An 18,431-nucleotide genomic window follows, 5' to 3' on the forward strand; every position below is an offset into this window, starting at 1 on the left:
ACTGTCTCCTTTTAAGAAGTGTATCTCCCACATGTGCAAATGCACTGCATGCACACGGCTGCCCTAACTGTACTCAATTCTCTCTCTCTTGTCTATATCAAAGTATGCAGTTGTGATTCATTAAACAACGCTGGACTCTAGGTGACCGACATGATTCCTGGGGGCAGCTGCACACAAGTTTGTAGAAAGTGAAGAAGGTAACACCAGTAAGTAAGATGAATAAAATACCCCCGACCTGGTCTTGTGATAATTTAGCAGTAACTGTCACTTAGATTTCAGTATTTCTCCTTCATATGTACAAATAGGATGTGTTACCCTTTAAGACAAAATTCTGGGGACAAGGGGAGAGACATTCTGTTTTCAACATTTGTCTGGTGCCATTTCTATATATAATCTATGGCTAAAGCCCAACCCTATGGCTAGATAAGAGTCCTAAGGCTGGGCCTTGAGGACACCACTTCCCTCCCAGACCTATATCGTAGCCAGCAGGTCTCCGCCAGCAGTGCACATCTGCGATCATGGCCCAGGGAGGAGGGTTGCCCTCACAAATGCTGTTTTTGTGGACATTTTGGCACTCCTCATGGATGATGCCAAAGCCTGCCTCTGAGTTCAGGTTTCCCCCACTGCAATGAGATACACTGTCATTAGATGCCTGGTGCTGTGTTCCTCGTTTTTTAAAATATTTGCTTCTAACTCCAGCTACTATTTGTTTGTAACCTTTACTCCTATCCATATGTCACCTTGAAACTGCCACTGTAGGCTTTGGGTCTCCCTGGACTTTCACAACAGACTAGACACCATATCCTCTTAGAATGGTTTGGACAGTCAAGAGCACTGTCATGAGCTGTTCACCACCACAAGCACAGTCTACTTTCTTCAAGGGCTGCAGTTGTGTGTCACTTCCAAGCTACTATGGTGACGACCAAGTAAGAAAGAGAAACAAAGGATTAGAAAGCAAAATAACTGGGAGGACTAAAAAAAACTGTGCGTGCTATCAAAGTAAATGGAAAAACTAATATCACATTTCCTTGGTATTTCAAGAAAACAGTGACACAGCAAAAGAGGAAGAACTCTATTAAAGTAATGGTACAACCCATGGGAATTTAAAAACAAGCCAGGCGCAGTGGCTCACACCTGTAATCCCAGAATTTTGGGAGGCTAAGGTAGGCAGATCACCTGAGGTCAGAATTTCAAGACCAGCATGGCCAACATGGTGAAACCCTGTCTCTACTAAAAATACAAAAAATTAGCTAGGTGTGGTGGCAGGTGCCTGTAATGCCAGATACTTGGGAGGCTGAGTCAGGAGAATCACTTGAACCCGGGAGGCGGAGGTTGCAGTGGGCCAAGATTGTGCCATTGTACAACCTGGGCAACAGAAGTGAAACTCTGTATCTAAAAAAAAACAGGACACTGCTGGCAAGATGGCCAAATAGGAACAGCTCTGGTGCACAGCTCCCAGCAAGAGCAATGCAGAAGGCAGATGATCTCTGCATTTCCAACTGAGTGGCACCTGGAAAGCCAGTGAGACAGAACTGTTCACTCCCCTGAAAATGGGGGCTGAAGTGAGACAGCCAAGTGATAGGGTTTGGCAGGTCCCACCCCCCACGAAGACCAGCAAGCTAAGATTCACTGGCTTGAAATTCTCAGAGCCATCACAGCAGTCTGAGCTCAAGCTGGGATGTTTGAGCTTGGTGCGGGTAGGGGCACCCACCATTGCTGATGCTCAAGTAGGTGGTTTTAATCTCGCCCGTGTAAACAAACGCACCAGGAAGTTCAAACAATGCAGACCCCACAGCAGCTCAGCAAGGCCTCTGCAGGCAGACTATGTCCCTAGACTCCCTCCTCACTGGGCAGAGCATCCATGAAAAAAAACAGCAAAAAACAGCAGCCTGTCAGGGACTTATAAATAAAGCCCCCAACTTCCTCGGACAGAGTACCTTGGAAAAGGGCCAGTTGTGGGCACAGTTTCAGCAGACTTAAACATCCCTGCCTAGTAACTCTTAAGAGAGCAATGGATTTCCCAGCACAGTGTTCAAGCTCTGATAAGGGACAGACTGCCTCCTGAAGTGACTCCCTGACCTCCATGTATCCTGACTGGGAGATACCTTCCACCAGGGGCTGACAGACACCTCATATAGGAGAGCTCTGGCTGGCATCTGGTAAGTACCCTTCTGGGATGAAGCTACCAGTGGAAGGAACAAGCAGCAATCTTTGCTGGTCTGCAGCCCCCACTGGTGCGTCCCAGGCAAGCAGGGTCTGGAGTGGACCTCTGGCAAACTCCAGCAGACCTGCAGAATAGGGGTCTGACTGTGAGAAGGAAAACTAACAAAGAGAAAGAAATAGTTTCATCATCAACAGAGAGGACATCCACTTAGAGACCCATCTAAAGGTCGCCAACATCAAAGACCAAAGGTAGATACATCATGAAGATGGGAAGAACCCAGCATAAAAAGGCTGAAAATTCCAAAAACCAGAATGCTGCTTCACCAAGGGATCACAACTCCTGACCAGCAAGGGAACAAAACTGAATAGAGAATGAGTTTGACGAATTGACAGAAGCAGGCTTCAGAAGGTGGGTAATAAACTTCACCAAGCTAAAGGAGCATGTTCTAACCCAATGCAAGGAAGCTAAGAACCTTGAAAAAAGGTTAGACCAAATGTGAACTAGAATAAACAGCATAGAGAAGAACATAAACGACCTGATGGAGCTGAAAAACACAGCACAAGAACTTCATGAAGCATACACAAGTTTCAATAGCTGAACTGATTAAAAGGTAGAAAGAATATTAGAGATTAAAGATCAACTCAATGAAATAAAGCAATAAAGCAAGAGTAGAGAAAAAAGAGTGAAAAGAAATGAACAAAGCCTCCAAGAAATATGGAATTATGTGAAAAGATGAAATATGTGTTTGATTGGTGTACCTGAAAGTCACGGGAGAGTGAAACCAAGTTGGAAAACACTGTTCAGGACATTATCAAGAACTTCCCCAACCTAGCAGGGCAGGCCAACATTCACATTCAGGAAATACAGAGTAACACCAAAAAGATACTCCTCAAGAATAGTAATTCCAAGACAGATAATTGTCAGATTCACCAGGATTGAAATGAAGGAAAACATGCTAAGGGCAGCCAGAGACAAAGGTTGGGTTACCCCCAAAGGAAAGCCCATCAGACTCACAGCAGATCTCTTGGCAGAAACCCTACAAGCCAGAGGAGAGTGGGGGCCAATATTCACCATTCTTAAATAATTTTCAGCCCAGAATTTCATATACAGCCAAATTAAGCTTCATAAGCAAAGGAAAAATAAAATCCTTTACGGACAAGCTACTGCTGAGAGATTTTGTCACCACCAGGCCTGCCTTATAAGAGCTCCTTAAGGAAGCACTAAACATGGAAAGAAACACCCAGTACCAGCTACTACAAAAACATATGAAATTGTAAAGGCCAATGAAACTATGAAGAAACTTCATCGACTAATGGGCAAAACAACCAGCTAGCATCACAATGGCAGGATCAAATTCACACATAACAATATTAACCTTAAATGTAAATGGGCTAAATACCTCAATTAAAAGACACATAGACAATTGGATGAAGAGTCAAGGCCCATGGTGTGCTGTATTCAGGAGACCCATCTCATGTGCAAAGACACACATAGCCTTAAAATAAAGGAATGGAGGAAGATTAACCAAGCAAATGGAAAGCAAGAAAAAAAAGGAGGGGTTGCAATCCTCGTCTCTGATAAAACAGACTTTAAACCAACAAAGATCAAAAGAGACAAAGAAGGTCATTACATAATGGTAAAGGGATCAATGCAACAAGAAGAGCTAACTATCCTAAATATATATATACAACCAATATAGGAGCACCCAGCTACATAAAGCAAATTTTAAAGACCTACAAAGAGTCTTAGACTCCCACACAATAATAGTGGGAGACTTTAACACCCCACTGTCAATATGAGATCAACAAGACAGAAAATTAACAAGGATATCCAGGACTTGAACTCAGATCTGGACCAAGGGGACTTAATAGACATCTACAGAACTCTCCACCCTAAATCCACAGAATATACATTCTTCTCAGTACCACATCACATTTACTTTAAAATTGACCACATAATTGAAAAAAAAAACACTCCTCAGCAAATGCCAAAGAATGGAAATAACAACATTCTCTCAGACCATGGTTCAATCAAATTAGAACTCAGGATTAAGAAACTAACTCAAAACTACACAACTACATGGAAACTGAACAACGTGTTCCTGAATGGCTACTGGATAAATAATGAAATGAAGGCAGAAATAAAGATGTTCTTAAAAACCAGTGAGAATGAAGACAACATATCAGAATCTCTGGGACACATTTAAAGGAGTGAGTAGAGGGAAATTTATAGCACTAAATGCCCACAAGAGAAAGGAGGAAAGATCTAAAATTGAAACCCTAACATAATGATTAAAGAACTAGAGGAGCAAGAACAAACAAATTCAAAAGCCAGCAGAAGACAAGAAATAACTAAGATCAGAGCAGAACTGAAGGAGATAGACAGAGAAAAACATTTTCAAAAAATTAATGAATTCAGGAGATGGTTTTTCGAAAAGATCAACAAAATAGAAAACACTAGCCAGACTAATAAGAAAAGAGAGAAAAATCAAATAGATGCAATAAAATATGCTAAAGGAGATGTCACCACCAATCTCACAGAAATACGAACTACCCTCAGAGAATATTAATAACACCTCTATGCAAATAAACCAGAAAATCTGGAAGAAATGAATAAATTCCTGGGCACTTACAACCTCCCAAGACTAAACCACGGTGGTCTGAAATTGAGGCAGCAAGTAATAGCCTACCAACCAATAAAACTCTAGGACCAGATGTGTTCACAGCCAATTCTACTAGCTTTTGAATTTGTTTGTTCTTGCTCCTCATGATGATAGGGTGTTGATTTTAGATCTTTCCTCCTTTCTCTTGTGGGCATTTAGTGCTATAAATTTTCCCCTACTTACTACTTTAAATGTGTCCCAGAGATTCAGGTATGTTGATACACAAGGAGGAGTTGGTACCATTCCTTCTGAAGCTATTCCAAACAATAGAAAAAGAGGAACTCTTCCCTAAATCATTTTATGAGATCAACATCATCCTGACACCAAAACCCAGCAGACACACAACTAAAAAAGAAAATTTCAGGCCAATATCCATGATGAACATTGATGCTGGAATCCTCAAGAAAATACTGGCAAATCAAATCCAACAGCACATCAAAAAGCTTATCCATCATGATCAAGTTGGCTTCATCCCTGGGATGCAAGGCTGGTTCAACATATGCAAATCAGTAAATTTAATCCATCACATAAGCAGAACTAAAGACAAAAACCAAATAATTATTTCAATAGATGCAGAGAAGGCCTTTGACAAAATTCAACAGCCTTTATGCTAAAAACTCTCAATAAACTAGGTATTGATGGAATATATCTCAAAATAATAAGAGCTATTTATGACAAACCCACAGCCAATATCATACTGAATGGGCAACAACTGGAAGCATTCCCTTTGAAAACTGGTAAAAGACAAGGATGCCCTCTCTCACCACTCCTGTCAAATATAGTAGCAGAAGTCCTGGCCAGGGCAATCAGGCAAGAAAAGGAAATAAAAGTATTCAATTAGGAAGAGAGCAAATCAATTGTCTCTATTTGCAGATGACATGATTGTATATTTAGAAGACCCCATCATCTCAGCCCAAAATCTCCTTAAGCTGATCATCAACTTCAGCAAAGTCTCAGGATACAAAAATCAATATGCAAAAATTTCAAGCATTTCTATACACCAATAACAGCCAAATCATGAGTGAACTCCCATTCACAATTGCTACAAAAAAAATTAAATAAATACCTAGGAATATAGCTAACAAGGGATGCAAAGGACCTCTTCAAGGAGAACTGCAAACCACTGCTCAAGAAAAGAAGAGGACACAAACAGATGGAAAAACGTTCCATGCTCATGGTTAGGAAGAATCAATATCGTGAAAATGGCCATACTACCCAAAGTAATTGATAAGATTTGATGCTATTTCCATCAAGCTACCATTGACTTTCTTCACAGTATTGGAAAAAAGCCACCTTACATTTCATTTGGAACCAAAAAAGAGCCCCCATAGCCAAGACAATACTAAGCAAAAAAGAAAAAAAAAAAAAAAGCTGGAGGCATCACGCTACCTGACTTCAAACTATACTATAAGGCTACAGTAATCAAAACAGCATGGTACTGGTACCAAAACAGATATATAGACCAATGGAACAGAATAGAGGCCTTGGAAATAATGCCACACACCTACAACCATCTGATCTTTGACAAACCTAACAAAAACAAGCAATGGGGAAAGGATTCCCTATTTAACCAATGGTGTTGGGAAAACTGACTCGCCACCTGTGGAAAGCTGAAACTGGATCTCTTCCTTACACCTTATACAAAAATTAACTCCAGATGGATTAAAGATTTAAACATAAGACCTCAAACCATAAAATCCCTAGAAGAAAACATCGGCAATACCATTCAAGACATAGACATGGGCAAGGACTTCATAACAAACACCAAAAGCAATGGCAACAAAAGCCAAAATAGACAAATGAGATCTTAATTAAACTAAAGAGCTTCTGCACAGTGAAGAAACTATCATTAGAGTGAATCAGCAACCAAGAGAATGGGAAAAACATTTTGCAATCTACCCATCTGACAAAGGGCTAATATCCAGAATCTACAAAGAACTTAAACAAATTTACAAGGAAAAGACAACCCCATCAAAAAGTGGGTGAAGGATATGAACAGACACTTCTCAAAAGAAGACATTTATGCAGCCAACAAACATGAAAAAAAGCTCATCATCACTGGTCATTCGAGAAATGCAAATCAAAACCACATGGAGATACCATTTCATGACAGTTAAAATGGCATGGCGATTGTTAAAGAATCAGGAGACAACAGATGCTGGAGAGGATGTGGAAAAATAGGAACACTTTTACACTTCTGGTGGGACTTTAAATTAGGTCAAACATTGTGGAAGACAGTGTGGCAGTTCCTCAAGGATCCAGAACTAGAAATACCGTTTGAACCAGCAATCCCATTACTGGGTATATACACAGAGGATTATAAAACATTCAACTCTATGGACAGATGCACATGTATGTTTATTGTGGCACTCCTCACAATAGCAAAGACTTGGAAGCAACACAAATACCCATCAATGATAGACTGGATAAAGAAAATGTGGCACATACACACCATGGAATACTATGCAGCCATAAAAAAGGATGAGTTCATGTCTTTGCAGGGACATGGATGAATCTGGAAACCATCATTCTCAGCAAACTGACACAAGAACAGAGGACCAAACACCACATGTTCTCACTCATAAATGGGAGTTGTACAATGAGAACACATGGACACGGGGAGGGGAACATCACACACCGGGGCCTGTCAGGGGGTCGGGGGCTAGGGGAGTGATAGCATTAGGAGAAATACCTAATGTAGATGGCAGGGTGATGGATGCAGCAAACCACCATGGCACACGTATACCTAATAACAAACCTGCACATTCTGCACATGTACCCCAGAAATTATATTAAGAAAACAGAAACACATGAGGATGTGCAATATTTGATAACACTATCTCCAAGAAGAAACAAGACTCTAAGCAATGTAATAATGATATTGTTTTGGATGTTAATAAAGTAGGTCTAGCCTAAAAGCAGGTTTCAAACGCAAAATATTCACTTCTGAGTAGCAGGCATCTTAGCAATGGGAACAATAGGAGACATTTAGTTATTCATGCTCCTTATCTTTCTTGCTTACCAAGAAAATTATCAAAACATGGGTTTGCTCTGTGAGTTAGTCAGGGTTTGCCATAGAGACAGAACCAATAGGACATATATAGGGAGAGAGAGGAAAATGAATTTATTAGGGGAATTAGGTCACTTGACCTAATTGGAGGCTGAGTAGCCTGTCAGCGAACTGGAGAGGAAGGGAAGCCGGCAGCATGCTCAGTCCAAGTCTGAAAGCCTTAGAACCAAAAAAAGACAAAGGTGTAAATCTCAGTTCAAGGCCAAAGGTCCAGGAGCCCAGTGGTCCACTGGTGTGAGTGCTGGGGTCTGACAATGGGAGAACCTGGAGTCTAACATCCATGGGCAGGAGAAGATGGGCATCTTGGCTCTGGAAAAGATAGCAAGAAGTCACCCTTCCTGTCCCATTTAGTTCCATCTAAACCCTCAGCCAACTGGAGAGGGTCTACCCACACTGAAGGTGGATATTCTCCACTCAGTAGTGACTTACATGCCAATCTCCTCTACAAAGATCCTCACACCTGGGGTAGCCCAATCATTCTAATCAAACTCCAAGACACCTGGCTTTGCTATCAAAGCAAAGCAGCTTTGTTCCATAAGAGGAATGAGTTTAGGACCTACTGAAGTAGTGAGAATAAATAATGTTTTGCCAGCTATCTGGGTGTCCCTTAATCTGGTCAAGTTGATGCCCAAAACCAACCATCACACTCTGGCACAAAGCAAGCTGGGACCTCAATACCCTGTGTCACTGGGGAAGAGTTAGGAGTTATAAGTCCAGATTTGATGGGGCAGTACTGGAAGAGAGACGGGACTAATCCAGTCAATCCTTCATGAGCAGCTGAATCATCAGAGGTACAGTGTAGAGAGGGCATGAAATGTTCAGATGGAATTCAGCAACCCTGGTGCAGAGGAGTCCATGGTAGGAATCCAAGAATCAAGTAACAACCAAATACAAGAAGTGGCACCACCTTTCTAGGCATATAAAGAAACAGTAACACCTAGAATTTGTAGACAATTTGCTAGGCTCTGGGCTTAGGGTATCACAAATCTTGTGAAGCTAGCCAGTGAGAGATGTTCTATTTTTATCCCCCATTTCTAGATGGTTAAATTGAAGTTCAGAAATTGCCACTCCACTGGTACTTGCCAAGTAGGGATATAAAGCAAAGCTCAAGTGTTTCACCCTGTACAGTCGGATTCTTCAACGTTCACCCCACCCCTTTCACATTAGATACCTGCATTAGAGTTAGGAATGGCTTTTCCTGGTATTAGTCAATCACGGTGATTCATTACCAGTGATGGTTCAGAAACTTAGACCAGTCAGCATCTAACAGTTCCCTACCAAAATTATTGATTCAAGAAGAGCATACGACTTAGATTGGTCCAAGGAAATGAACAAGAAGAACTTGAGTTCCAAAGATCAGAGAGAAATGTTCTTTTTCTCTCCAGAAGTGAATAGAGAAGCACATGATACCGACTGTTACCCAAAGCCACCCTACTACCAAGTAGAGAATTAACTGAGGATGAAGTCTTCTCTGTGGATTATTGTGTGGAGAGACAGAAGGACCCTGGTTTATTGAGGACATAATTAAACAGATGGATCAACAAGATGTGTGGCTGTCCTACCTCTGGATTTTGTTTTGTATGAGCCAGGAAATAACCTCACTGTTTAAATTACTTTGAGTCACCATTCCCTGCCACTGAAAATATTCTAACCAGTATCCACTCTATGGGACCTCTTCAGAAAAACAAGGGAGGAGTAAAAACCCGTATAGATGATTTCCTTCATGTGAGCCCTTCCTTAATATGCCCTTCCATAGATGAGAAGGGTAAAGTCCAGCAAAGTTGGTAATTTGTCTTAGGTGACACAGCTAGTCATTGCTAAGGCTGGAATTTGTTCGTATGAGTGTCTGACACCAAAGTCCATATGCTTTCCAATATGCACAATGAAAATCTTGGCCAGTAACGAAAGATATACAGATCATATTCCAGTCCCATGTAGAAGTTAGGCAAAGATTCACTGATGATAGTCTCACAAGTAATCTGGTTTTCACAGCAGAATGCCAGTCACAGCAAGCAACTTGTGTGCTGAGCAGAGAGCACCTCTTGTCTGACTGGGCCAACATGGCAGGAGAAGGGAAAGGCTGTGATTCAGAGGCTAATCCCCAGCACACTGGACACTGGGTGGAAGGCCAAAGTGTGACCTTCAGACTCTACCCGCTGCTGTGTGTGAAGCTACAGATCGCCCTTCCTGCCCGAGTCAGGAGTGGCCCAGCCACCAATGGGGAGCATAGCAGCTCAAATGAAACATCTAGAAAAGACAGAAGATGGTTAAAAGAAAGATTAAAAAATAAATAAAAATGGAGGGGAATGAATCCACAGATATTAGGAACATAATCATTATGAATGTAATAAAAAGTGACTCGAAACTGCCGGTTTATCAGGATGGATCAGACCTCTCTTACCAATGCTGCACTGTGTGCAAGTTTTGATTTCCTCTTTCAAGGTGAGTTTTTACATGTATTATTTTCCTGAAACGGGTTATCATTTTGTCCTAATTTCTTGCTCAAAATTTATATTTGCATCTGAAACCCAAAGTACTATGGCACCTGACTACCTTTCCCAATCTGTTCCTGTTCTAGAGCTGCACATATGGCTGCTGACGCTAAAGACAGCACTTTATTTTAGGGGGTGCCAGTCACGTGGCTTCCCCTCGAATGGTGCAGTGTGCAGTCTGTACAACCATACCCTGTAGTCTGGTTCTCTTAACTCCTTATGCAATATTGGTCTAAAATGTTTTAATTATGTTTTGCCAGATGTTGTGGCTCATGCGTGTAATCTCAGTGCTTTGGGAGATGAAGATGGAAGATCACTTGAGGCCAGAGTTCAGGAACAGCCTAGGTAACATAGCAAGATCCACCCTCTGCCTTCCCACCCCCATCTCTACAAAAACTTTCAAAAATTAGCTGGGCATGGTGGCACACACCTGTAGTCTCAGTTACCCAGAAGGCTGAAGTGAGAAGATCACTTGGGCAAAGGAGTTCAAGATTAGAGTGAACTATAATTGAGCCACTGCACTCTAGTCTGGGCAGCAAAGTGAGACTCTCGCTCTAAAATAAATACATTTTAAATTTTAAAAAATTGTGTTTGTGCCTATTTTTACTGTTACATATAAGATAGGTTGGCTGTTGGTCACCACAGTTGCTCAAGCAGCCAAGTGGAAAGGACAATGTTCTGGCTTTAGTTTCAAACAAACGTGGACTGGAATGCTGGGTCTGCCACCTATAGCTAGTTGGCCGTGGCTAGGTTAACCATCTGAGCTCCTGTTTCACCGTCTATAAAATGAGAACAATATTAGCCTCGTGGTATTAATAGAAGGATATGTACTAAATGAGATAAAATATGTCCATGTATATTTTTGTTATAATTGTTCTTATTAATATTATCAAAGTTCCTAGCATAGTGTCTGCAGTGGAAGAGAGTCTCAATAAATATTAATTCCCTATTGAATTTCAATGTCAATCTCAGTCCCTTTTCCTGGCAGGGGATAAACTTAGTCCAGCAGATGTCTGTGTCTTAAATGAAGAGCACAAACATTTTCCATTATGCAAATTGTATCCGTTGAGAAGTTCTGGGTTGAGGGAAGAGAGAGAGAGAGAAATTTCTCTGGTCAAACACTTCAAAACTACTGCATTCTATACCTGCTTTTAAAGATTCTCATTGCTCATTTGCATATTGAAAGCTTTTAAAAATCTCACTCCAATAAATATTTTACAAGGCATTTCTCTAATTTGATCACAAATAAATTTTTACATTAGACAAATTAATATCTCATTAGCATATCCACAGAACATACATTGGGAAGTGTTGGATTAGGGCTGGAAGCTAGGGAAGTTGGTTATCAGCAGGTTGAAGATTGGTGTGCCCAAAAGATGACACTAACCAGATGGGCACAAAGTTCTTTTGCAAAGCGGAATCATATAAGGGACTAAGGTTATGACTTAGCAAATGTATAGTATTCCCTCTGAGCAAAACAGGAGGAGTGTGAGGAAGGAGAGGGATGAAAGAAGACAAAAAGGAAGAGCAAAAGCATCCATCACTTTATCCGGCATTTATTGAGCAACTACTATGTGAGGGATGTAGAGATGAATAGCATTGTCCCTGCATTAAGGACATAAACAGAGAAGGGGTATAGGAAAGAAAGAATAGATTTAAAGGGAGGATAAAAGATATATTCAAGGAAAACTTTTTCAAGATGTACAGGTGGAAAAGACTCCAGTCTATTCTGCTTCACACAGGTTTGCTGGGCACCCAAAGAACATAGCAATGAATCGATTATACCTTTTTAAAGTAAATTCTGCCAAAAGATTAAAATTTTGTTTAGGAAGATTAACCATAACTACTAATACTAGAAAATTTCAGTTATTAAAGTAGACTGCAAATTCTCCAAAAGCAATAATGAAATAGAAAATCTGAAGTAAGTACGTATAGGCCCTAAAACAGTTTACACATGATTCTAAAACCAGAGAGGATTTAAAACGCTTCAAGTATGCCATTGGAATATGCATTGCATTCTGTCATCTCATTTGCAAAAAGTATTTGAACAAACTGTCTTCTGTGAGGGAAGATGACGGAAGGAAAAACAAATGGAAAATTAGAAGCTGCACTCAGAGGCAAGCTGGGTGCCTGGGAGGCCGGCTTCAGGAACTCCGAAATGTGTGTTCTTCTTGGAGTATCGGAGCTTGTCATTGCCTCCTGCCTTCCTGTCCTTCTCCCTGTTCTCCACCAACATGCCCCTTTGGTTTATCTCCAGCTCACTGACCTTCTTTATCTTCAGAAAAAGAAGGTACCAGGCAGAGTTTGATACAGTTTGGGTATTTGTCACCACCCCCAAATCTCATGTTAAAATGTAATTCCCAGTATTGGAGGTGGAACCTGGTAGAAGATGTTTAGAGCACTGGGGTGGATTCCTCATGGGGTGGTGCTGTCTTCACAAGAGTGAGTGAGTTCTCATGAGATCTGGTCACTTAAAGGGTGTGGCACCTACCCCCTTACATTCCCCCCCAACCCAAAGCCAATTAAAACTCTTTTTTTTTTTGTAAGTCACAGTCTCAGGTATTTCTTTATATCAATGCCAGAATGGCCTAATACAGGGTTTTACCTCCTAAATATTCTTTTCCCTTATGCTGATTTTTGTATTGGGTTAGCCCCTCCTTTCTACTTTCACACATTCATTTTTCAGCAAATATTGATTGAGTTTGTACCACACACTGCGTTTTGAGTGTGGGGGCACGCAAGTCATCTACTAATCCCGCCAGCTTTATTGAAATAAGATTTATTTTCTCTTCTCAGTCATCATAGATTTTATAGGTTTTTATTTTGCATGTTGAAAAATATGTTTTTACTACCTCAAGAAAAGGAAAAGACGCACTGGTAAATGGTGTGTCACAATTACTATGGCTGGTTCTGTTGACTACCATGCTTCAGATTCTGCCACTTTTTTGACAGGTGTAATGTGTTCCCTCCCTGGGTTGTTGGGATTTTATCGGTGAGACTGTTGTAACTTGGAGTAGCAGAGGGTGCCATTTCCCCTCTTTCATCTGTTTCATTCCAGCGTGAGAGTTTGTGCACAGAATTGATCGCTGAATCTATAGATTCAATGACGTGCCCAGAAACAGCACACAGCAGGGAATGGTAAACTTTTTCTGCAAAGGACCAGAGAGTGAATATTTTTGGTTGTGTGAGCCACAGAATTCCTGTCGCATCTAGTCCGTCCTGCCATTGCAGGGCAGGAGCAGCCACAGCCAAATGAGTATGACTGTGTCCCAGTAAAACTTCTTTAATGAACACAAATTTGAATTTCATATAATTTTCGCATGTCACAAAATATTTATTCTTCTTTGATTCTTTTTCTGTAAAAACCATTATTAGCTCATAGGCTACAGAAAAACAGGTGAGGGGGTCAGATTTGGCCCATGGCAGTAATTTACCCACACCTGTTCTAGTGGAAAGAGAATAGTTTCAGTTTGTGATCAGTGTGTGAATACTGTTTGTGTCACCTACCAGTCACGTCTGTGGGAACTAGTCTAATATCACTGGGCCTTCATTTTCTTATCTGAAAATGGAAATAGTAAGTTTGACCTTACCTGATAGTTACATAAAGGTTAGATGAGACCAGCAATACAAGTAAGATATTTTCTAGGAATAAAAGAGGCCGATGAGCTGGCTGGAGGTGAGCTGAAGGAACACATTGGTGGGAGGAAGGAAAAAGGTGTCGGGAAACGATCGTTCCTTGCCTGAAATGTAATCGTTGCTTACAAAATGACAGCTGTTATTATTATTATACCTACTATTCTCATCATGATTCCAAGAATAATATAGAGGGAAAGAGAAGTAACAAGTAACAACAGATTCAGAGGAAGGAAAAGAAAGAGGAGCTAGAAAAATAAAGTAAGAACAGTGAGGGAGGAGGGGAAAAGCCATGAGAGCCCAAATCCTTCCCTTGCTCTGATCTCCTCCCAGACCTCAGAAATGGGTTTTCTGATGTGCTCAATATATTCACTGCTGTATTCTGCTGTCATCTCAAATTAAGCATGGCCCAAGTGAATTTATCTCCCTCTAGTCTTAACTTTGCTTTTCTCCAACACTTTCCATTTCTATTAATAATACCTCCAAGCTTCAAACAGCTAGGTCATATTTGATTCTTCTTTCATTTTTACTCCTAGACTTTTTGAGTTTACTTTGGAATGTTTCTAAGGTCCGTATTCTCCTAGCCTTGACACTCACACTGTCTCCTTAGACTCCCAGTAATCCACTTTCCCTGGCAACTCTGTCATCCAGCTCTCAGTATCCCTCTCTCACCTCCAGTACATCTTACCCACAGTTTACCCATAGGGGATTGTCCCAGTCAGAACTAAGGCACTGTGCTGTGTGTCCCCATCACTGCAGAATGTACCCTCCTTAATTAGAGGATCTGATCCTCCAGGATCTGCCCCGCTCTAAGCTGTTGAAGAAAGGAATTCATAACTGATTCCCCTGTGTTTCCTACAGATCCTAACTCAGTCTTACATATGGTCATTGATGAATTTGTATTTGTTGAATTAATGAAATTTTAAAGAAAACACACAGTCCTGAGGGATGACATATCCTATCAGTTTCCAGCGATATATGGGTGTATGTGTACAGTATATCTTCTTCATTGCAGATGAGGAGCCAGGGCTTTCCAATATCTGCATGTTTTCATCATCTCGCTTGGTGTAGAAAGTACAGCTGACTGCCACAGAGGGTCTCCTGAGCATTGTTAGTCAATGATTCAGGTTTTGAACACATCTTTCAAAATAGACAATTCTTCTGTAAAATATGTAAAAGGATACTTCATTTTCTTCTCGTATTTTAGCATTCTAGGCAAATAGCTTGGTTCTGAGTGAGTTGCATGATATTAAGCAAAACAAGGTCCTCACACGATGCAAAGTTGGCTCTCTCCTTCAGCAAGGCATGGAGTTCAGACATCCCAGAAAGACACATTTTGAAGACTTTCAAAGATTATGTTTCTGAGGTTACCATTAACTTGCATATTGTTTAAACAACCATCATGTTTTAAAAAAAGAAATCCCTGCTTTTTTTCCTAACTTACACTCACTGGAGTTTAAGCCTGCTTTTAAAAAAATCTGCTCTAAGAAATAAAGACTCATCCATGGTAATGTAATACAAATAATAGCAACAAAAAACAACAAATTCCTTCGGATTTATGAAGCACTTTCTACCATATGCTTGCTTTCCCAGGCACTGAATGAACCATGCGGTCACCCCTGCAGTGCTCAGGGCTGGGTCTCCAGGCTCATCCATTTTCCTCCCCTTTATTGTTTCTTGGCACTTTCTCCACAGTGGGAACAGGAAAAATAAGAGGAGACCTTGATCAGTTATTTTTGCTAAATCCTGGTTTTAAGTAATAATTTCAGATTTGTTGATAATCTAGGGATTACTTCAAGTTTTTGGTAATCAGACTTAAACCCAATTAAATCTTGAAAAAGTCTGAATTTGTTAAATAATTTTTCAGCTCCCAGATGTCATTTATCTCCTAACCAATCACTTCCCCAGTATTTTTTACATTTCACATGTAAAAAATATATTTTATATGTTTATATTGTTATATATTTCTAGTATAGGATTTATATCATTATATATTGTTTATATTGTTATTTCTAGTATAGGATATGATATTAAAAAGTAAAATATGTAATAATTCCATGATTCACATATTTTAAAAGTTTTTAATGCAAGAAGGATTAACTCTCTATAAGAAATTCTAACCCAGGTTTTCATAAAACTGAATTCTGTTTACTATAATTGTAGTTTGCCTATGAAAATATAAGTAAAATTAATATAAATAAAAGATAATTTTCAGTATCTTGCCTCGATCTCTAAATATGAAAGCCTACTCCCTTTTAAATGAAATTTCTATTCCCAAGTGTCACTTGTGATGGCTCTGCCTGTGACTGAGGGTCATAAAATGGGATGCGGTTCCTAAGTAACGTAAAGCTGTAGCTCACAAGAGGAACTGATAACTTAGGAAGAGTCCGGGTATTTTTTATATATACAAATCTGCAAAGCAAACTTTTCTGAATTTGATCTTGATTTGCTTCTCTTAAAGGTATATTCTTGTCAACACTAAATGAGGTTTTTCATTTTTCATTTCAGAGTTGCTAAGGTTGTGTATGTTATATGCACAGGATCCCATTTCACAAATATTACTGCACACCTTCCACCACCTTACCTTTTCAAATCTTCCAAATAACACTATGATACAGACACTGCTATATCCCCATTTTATAGATGCAGAAACTGTGGCTCAGGGTTAAGAGGCTTGCTCAAGTTTATATAGCTATGTAGTGCCAGGGCCAGATATGTAATCAAGCCCAGGTGTGTCTAATTCCAGAACCCATATTCTTCAAGCCTTTCTGGTCCCATCAATCATAGCACCAGGATACTGTCATTAAATTCTCCCATGTCCCTTAAAAATACCTGAAGATTTCCAGGTGTGGTGGCTCACGCCTGTAATCCCAGCACTTTGGGAGGCCAAGGTGGGCAGATCACTTGACATCAGGGTTCGAGACCAGCCTTCACAACATGGCAAACCCTCCTTTCTACAAAAGATACAAAAATTAGCCAGGCATGGTGGTGCATGCCTGTGATTCCAGCTACTCAGAGGCTAAGATAGGAGAATTGCTTGAACCAAGGAGGCAGAGGTTGCAGTGAGCCAAGATCACATCACTGCACTCCAGCCTGGGAAACAGAGTGAGACTCCATCTCAAACAAACAAAAGTAAGGAGGTTTTAACATAAGACTCTATAAGGACAAAAGAGGAAACAATTGAGGCAAACTGAATTATATTTTGAGATGAAATGTATACATAGACAGTTGATTAAAATATATATTCATATATATGTGTATATATGTAATAATTACATAAAATTTATATTTTTATATATGTATATAACATTCATTATTCATGTTATAGGCTCAGGATTTTGGTTCAAGTCTTAAAACTGTCATTTGATGTTTATCAAATTACTTAAAATTTCTAACCATTCTCATTCTCTTCATATATAACAGAGATAATAGTAGGATATATTCCACTGGGTTGTCATTGGGGCAATAAAATGAGATAATTGTTTGAAGTGTGGCAAAATGAAAAATAATTTTACCAGCTGGCACCAGAGTCATACTACCAGCAAAACTTTCTAGTGCAGAAAAATAATATTTCCCAAGGGGCTTGGGATAGGGTTGGGGCCAAGGGCTGGAATAATGCAAGAAAATAATGAAAATAATCAACTTCTCTGCACCATACATAAGCAGGACTTGGAGGGAAACAGTGAAGAGAGGAGAGGAAAGGGAGCAGAGAAGAAAGCTGTGTGGCTTGGAGCCTCAGGATAAATGTACCCAGAGAAGATATTCTCAAGGGTGAGGAGGCCAAAGAATTTTACAAAGAATATCAATGTCTACTGTCTGATGTTAGGTTTTCTGTTTCTCTGTGATGTACACTCCCTCTGTTACTCCACAGCTTCAGAAAAGTCTGGTGCACACACATAGAAATACATGCAGAGAGTGGCTTGAGAGGGAAGTCAAGGAAAGGGGCCACATGTTCCCATGTAGGTGGGTACAGAGTACAGAGAAGGCACCAGCCATGGAGACAAGGTGTGGGTGAGACAGAGATTCAGGCAGATGGATCCCATGGAATGCAAATCCCCATAAAGTCATAGTAACCTAAGGAGGACTGTGGGTATTTCCTCAAGATATAGGAGAGTAGCTTCCACCAATTTCAATTAAATCTGAGAGTAACATTGCTGGGCAGGGCATCTCTGGGGGGAAAAAAAAACAGCAGCCTGTCAGGAACTTACAAATAAAGTGCGCACCTTGCTGGGACAGATCACCTGGGAAAAGGGGCTTCAGCAGACTTAAATAACCCTGCTGGGCAGCTCTGAAGAGAGCAACAGATTTCCCAACACAGCATTTGAACTCTGATAAGAGACAGACTGCCACCTCAAGTGGCTCCCTGACCCCCATGTATCCTGATTCAGACACACCTAGTAGGGGCTGACA

At 40.4% G+C, this 18,431-nt stretch overlaps 1 long non-coding RNA gene across 2 annotated transcripts in view; it reads left to right on the forward strand.

The window, feature by feature from the left end:
- LOC118144211 (uncharacterized) overlaps positions 1-10,973 on the forward strand; it is an 18,227-nt gene extending 7,254 nt beyond the window's left edge. For both annotated transcript variants that reach the window (XR_004728754.3, XR_013522313.1), the window contains 2 exons: positions 104-206; positions 10,649-10,973. This is a non-coding gene — a long non-coding RNA (uncharacterized LOC118144211). The remainder of the gene's footprint in view (positions 1-103; positions 207-10,648) is intronic.
- Positions 10,974-18,431: the final 7,458 nt, after the last annotated feature.

Source organism: Callithrix jacchus, chromosome 9 (genome assembly GCF_049354715.1).
Source record: "Callithrix jacchus isolate 240 chromosome 9, calJac240_pri, whole genome shotgun sequence".
Taxonomy (NCBI): domain Eukaryota; kingdom Metazoa; phylum Chordata; class Mammalia; order Primates; family Cebidae; genus Callithrix; species Callithrix jacchus.